Here is a 5,853-nt window from a genome sequence, read left to right as displayed (position 1 = left end):
GGCTGGGAAGTCCAAGATCAAGGTGCTGGTGTCCAGTGTGGGCTTTCTTACTGTGTCTTCACATGTTGGGAGGCAGAAGGACAAGAGAGCATGAATATGGTGTCCGCAAGTGGCAGAAGAGCAGAAGAGGGTGAATGCCCTTCCTTGACTCTTTCTTAAAGGAGCAATAATTCATCCCAAGTACCTCTTGTTAGCCCCCACCTCCCAAAACTGTTGCACTGGGGATGAAGTTTCCAAAAGATGAATGTTGAGGGACACACACAGAGACCATGGCAGAGAGGAACCTCTCTTACCCCACATGGAGTACAGCTGAGCAGGGAACCCAACTGAGCAGCTGGAAGAAGCACCCCAGGAGGAGTGAACACTGTGCCTGGGGAAGAGAGAAAACAACAGCAGAGAGACTTGTGAGATTTTCAGAAATAATTGAGTGAAGAAAAGATTCCCCACAGACATCAAGATGAGGTTAGAGGATTCTTATTTGGATAGAAAAGGAAAGGATATTGTCTGGGTGCAGTGGCTCACACCTGCAATCCCAGCACTCTGGGAGGCCAACGTAGGAGGATCACTGGAGGCCAGGAGTTCAAGACCAGCCAGAGAAACATAGCAAGACCCCATCTCTACAAAAACTTTTAAAAATTAGCTGGGTATGGTGACACACGCCTATAGTCCCAGGTACTCAGGAGGCCAAGGTGAGAAGATTCCTTAAGCCCAAAAGTTTGCAGCTGCAGTGATCACATCACTGCAATCCAGCCCAGGTAACAGAGGAAGACCTTATCTCAAAAAAAGTAATCTCCAGTAATGTAATTTGGATGCCTCCTCCAAATTGATGTTGGTGAGGCCTGCCGGGAGGCGTCTGGATCATGAGGGTAGATTTGTTAGGAATGGCTTAGCACCGTCTCCTTGGTGATGAATACGTTGGAGGAATATCTGGTTGTTTAAAAATGTGTGGCACCTCTCCCTCCAATACTTTAGTTGATGTCACCATGTTGTGTGTCAGCTCTTGCTTTGCCTTCCACCGTGAGTAAAAGCTCTCCGAGGCCCTCACTAGAAGTGGAGCAGATGTTGGTGCCATGCTTGTACAACTTGCAGAACCAGGAGACAATTAAACCTCTTTTCTTTGTAAATTACCCAGCCTCGGGTATTTCTTTATAGTAACACACAAAGCGGCCTAATGCAGAAAATTGCACCAGGAGTGGGGCGTTGCTATAAGACACCTGAAAATGTGGAGGTGACTTTGAAACTGGGTAATGGTCAGACATCGGAAGATTTTGTAGGGCTCAGAAGAAGGAAGAAAGATGAGGGAAAGGTTGGAACTCCTTTGAGATTGGTTACGTGGTTGTATCCAAAATAATTACAGTGATAAGGGCAATGAAGCCCAGCCTCATGAGATCTCAGATGGAAATGAGGAACTTATTGAAAACTAAAGCAAAGGTCACCTATGTAATGCCCTGCAAGAGAGTTTGACTGTATTCTGTTTCATGTCCTAGGGGATCTGAAAATTGCTACTAAGGAGTGGTGACTTAGGTTATCTGGTGGAAGAAATTTCTAAAGCAGCAAAAAATTCGATCTATGGCCAGACTGAGTCTAACATCCTATTCTCATATGCAAGAGCACGTAAATGAATTAAAATTGGCATTTATATTTAAAAGGGAATCAAAGTGTAAAAGTTTGGAAAGTTTGCAGCATGGCCATGTGGCAGAGAATGAAAAAGCATCATCAGGAGAGGAACCCAGGCAGGCTGCAGAGCAACCACCTGTTAGAGATATAAGCATGACTCAAGCAAAACAAAACAGAAACCCAAGTGCTGATGGCCAACACAATGGGAAAAGACTTCAAATGCAATTCAAAGGTGCTTGGGACAGCCCCTCTCATCACTGACCTAGAGGCCTAGGAAGACTGCATGGTTTCAGGGGCTCTGCCCAGGTCCCTACTACCCGCACAGCCTCGGAGCACTGTTCCTCACACATAGGCTGCTCCCGCTGCAGCCTCAGCTCGAAAGACCCTAAATACAGCTCTGGCTTCAGAGGGTGCAAGCCATAAGCCTTGGTGGCTCCCACTTGGTGTTAAGCCTGTAGATGTGCAGACTGCAAGAGTGAAAGAGGCTTGGCATCCTCTACCTAGATTGCAGAAGATTTATGAGAACGCCTGGGCACTCAGGAAAAATCCTGCTGCAGGGGCAGAGCCCTCACACAGAATATCTACTAGGGCAGTGTAGAGGGGAAATATGGGGTAGGAGGCCAGACACAGAGTCCCCCTGGGGGCACTGCTTAATTGAGCTGTAAGAAGGAAGATACCCCCTCCAGGCCCTAGAATGGTAGAGCCACTGGCAGCTTGCATCCTGAGCATGGAGAAGCTGTGGGCACTCAACTCCAACCCACAAGGGCAGTTGTGGGGGGTGAACCCTGCAAAGCCACAGGGCTGGAGCTGCCCAAGGCCTTTGGTGCCCACCCCTCACACCAGTGCACCCTGGATGTGGGACAGGGAGTCCAAGGAGATTATTTTGAGCGTTGAGATTTAATGGCTGCCATGCTGGATTTCAGACATGCATGGGGTCTGTGGCCCCTTCCTTTTGGAGGATTTTTCCCTTTTGGAATGGGAATGTTTACTCAATGTCTCTACCCTCATTGTATCTTGAAAGGAAATAATGAGTTTTCACTTTCACAGGTTCATAGGTGGAAGGAACGTGAACTTGGGGCTTTGGACTTGATGTTGGAATGAGTCAAGACACTGGGAGTACTGTTTGGAAGAGATGATTGGATTTTGCAATGTAGGGACGGGAGACTTTAGGGGTCACAGGTATCATGACGTAGCTGGGGGGTCCCCTCCAAATCTCTGGCTGAAACGTAATCCCCAGTGTTGAAGGAGGGACTGCGGGGAGGTGTTTGGATCATGATCATGGGGGTGGATCCCTCATGAGTGGCTCAGCACCGTCCCCTTGGTGATGAGTGGGTTCACTCAGACCTGGTTGTTCATAAGTGCGTGGCCCCTCCCCCCTTGCTCCCGTGCTCACCATGTGCTGTGCCTGCTCCTGCTTCGCCTTCCGCCATGAGGAAAAGCTCCCTGAGGGCCTCCCCAGAAGCTGAGCAGAGTGGGGTGCCATGCCTGTGGAGCCTGCAGAACCATGAGCCAATCAAACCTCTATCCTCTATACATCATCCAATCCCAAGCATTTCTTTAGAGAAATGCAAAGAACGTTCTAATACACCCGGAAAGCTGAGAATGGCGTGAGTAAGGTATTACGACCATGGATGTATTTTGAAATCTCAACAGGTAAAGTTAATATTATCAGGGGGAGTCAACGCAGGAACATGAGGGTGCTTGGGCAGAGACTATCGCCCATGGGTCACATGTGGTCAGCAGAGTGACCAGCACCTTGGGGCTCTGTGGGAAGCACCCACAGCCTGCAGCTGAGGTTTTAATTGTAGGGGACAAAACAAATGGGGGAAAGACAAATTTAGCACACAAGAAAATAGATGGCCAACTGAGTCAGGAGGAAGTCACTAGCGAAGAGGAAAAAAATAGAGCCCGGGAAAAGTAGTGAAAACAGTTATAAGGAAGGGCCTGTGTCTGCCTGACTCTGGACAGGTATATAGACAGCCCGGGCTCAGGGGGCTCCACACCTGCACCTCCCTCTCTCCTGCTCCTCTACCTGCTCCACCCTCAACCCGCCAAAAACATGGGCTGCTGTGGCTGCTCCGGAGGCTGTGGCTCCAGCTGTGGGGGCTGTGGCTCCAGCTGTGGGGGCTGTGGCTCTGGCTGTGGGGGCTGTGGCTCTGGCTGTGGGGGCTGTGGCTCCGGCTGCTATGTGCCCATGTCCTGCTGCAAGCCCGTGTGCTGCTGTGTGCCAGCCTGTTCCTGCTCCAGCTGTGGCTCCTGTGGGGGCTCCAAGGGGGGTTGTGGCTCCTGTGGGGGATCCAAGGGAGGCTGTGGTTGTGGCTCCTGTGGAGGCTCGAAAGGAGGCTGTGGCTCTTGTGGCTGCTGTCAGTCTAGCTGCTGTAAGCCCTGCTGCTCCTCAGGCTGTGGGTCATCCTGCTGCCAGTCCAGCTGCTGTAAGCCCTGCTGTTCCCAGTCCAGCTGCTGCAAGCCCTGCTGCTCCCAGTCCAGCTGCTGCAAGCCCTGCTGCTCCCAGTCCAGCTGCTGTGTCCCTCTTTGCTGTCAGTGCAAGATCTGAAGCTCTGGACTGGCCTCATGTGAGTCCTGCTAATTCCGTCTTCCGAAGCTGTGACCTGTCCATCGTTGAGCCCCAAACCACTGCTCAGGGTCTATTCCCCACTACAGGATGCAGCCCTATCTCCTTTTCCTAAGGAGAGTCCACCCTAGTTAGCTTCCATCGTCTCTCCTAACCAGTTCTCTTCCCAAGTCAACTGCAACTGCGGCTGAGTCACCCCTCACCCGCTAGCCTCAGCTTTGCTCGTCTACTCAGAGGCCTGAGCTCCTGCACCCACTTGCACTCGTGTCTTTTCCAGCTAGGAGCAGCTGGGCACGTGCGGTCCACCTGGAGCAAGGTGGGCGTTTAAGTGACTTCCTTGGGTGGCTTTGCATGTCCCACACTTTCTCTTAAACTGAATGTTGCAAGCTAATAAAAGTCTCACGCCGACAAACCGAAACGCACGTCTTCCTGATTTCTCTGTTGTTCCCGTCCGGACTGTGGCTGTGGCTGTGTTTCCTTGTTCTTGTTGTGTTTCGGAGTAGTGGGTCTGATGGTCCTGTTGCTGGGAGGCGCTAGCATGACACTGCCTGTCTCCCTGCCTCTCTTCTTCCCGGCCGAGCCCCGTTTTCTCCGAGCTCCTCTCTTCCTAGGTGTTTCCAGCTATTGATCTGAGACACAGGACTGCTCCTCGGGCCGGGGCCACAGAAGCAGAAGAGGCAGCCGAAAAGTCCAGGGAGTTCAGACCTGCCTCCGTTCCCTGGTCCCCGGCCCCGCCATCTTCCTTTGGGAAGTTTTTGTTACCAACTAACTCTGATCGTCTTTGTTATTAAACAGCCTTGTTACCTCTGTAAATTGACATATTTCTAAAGTCTTCTCACTGCGACTGCTTTTTTCCAGCCGCCATCGGGGGAAATCCCTAAGTCGCAGTCAATATGGCCAGAGACACTGAGCATGAAGACAGAGCCGCTATGATTCTGCGTTTGAGGACTGTGTGCACCCAGCCTCTTGCTCCAAGAAACTCTCACAGGTCCGCTGGTCTGAGGAATTAGGCTCCACTCACACGTCTGCACTCAGAGCCCTTCGCTTGTCTGTTCCAATCTGCATGGGAAATTGTCAAGAAAGAGAAAGCACGGTGGCTGTTTTCAAAACTCAGGGCCTTGGGGAGCACCCTTCTGAAGTCTCCCCTGTCACCACACCACCCCAATGACATTCTTCCAAAATTCTTAAAAGGCAATAATGGCCGGGTGCGGTGGCTCAGGCCTGTAATACAGCACTGTGGGAGGTCGAGGCAGGCAGATCATTTGAGGTTAGGAGTTTGAGACCCACCTGGCCAACATGATGAAACCCTGTTGCTACTAAAAATACAAAAATTAGCTGAGTGTGGTGGCACGCGCCTGTAATCCCAGCTATTGGGAGGCTGAGGCAGGAGAAAGGTGTGAGCCTAGGAGGCGGAGGTTGCAGTGAGCCAAGATTACACCACTGCGCTCCTTCTTGGGCAACAGAGCAAAACTGTCTCAAAAAAAGAGGAAATATTAACAGAGTTGAATTACTTCAAGTTATTTGGAAACACAGGAATTCATCGGTGGGATATGTCCTAAGCAGAGAGAGAACACACAAATGAAAATCCTAAGCTGTTTCTAGTAGTCACAGTGCTGGTGGTAGTGTGGTGGTGTTATCCTGCTGTGAATGTTGTCTGGAAAAAG

At 50.8% G+C, this 5,853-nt stretch overlaps 1 pseudogene; it reads right to left on the bottom strand.

Moving 5' to 3' along the window:
* Positions 1–3,017: 3,017 nt before the first annotated feature.
* Positions 3,018–4,190, bottom strand: LOC116554501 (annotated as a pseudogene).
* Between the last annotated feature and the right edge of the window lie 1,663 nt (positions 4,191–5,853).

The sequence above is a fragment of the Sapajus apella genome, unplaced genomic scaffold, assembly GCF_009761245.1.
Source record: "Sapajus apella isolate SASKATOON/1434 unplaced genomic scaffold, GSC_monkey_1.0 scaffold14, whole genome shotgun sequence".
Classification (NCBI taxonomy): Eukaryota; Metazoa; Chordata; class Mammalia; order Primates; family Cebidae; genus Sapajus; species Sapajus apella.
The sequence above is the reverse complement of the archived record's forward strand: the minus strand, read 5'-3'. Positions and strand labels throughout refer to the sequence as shown.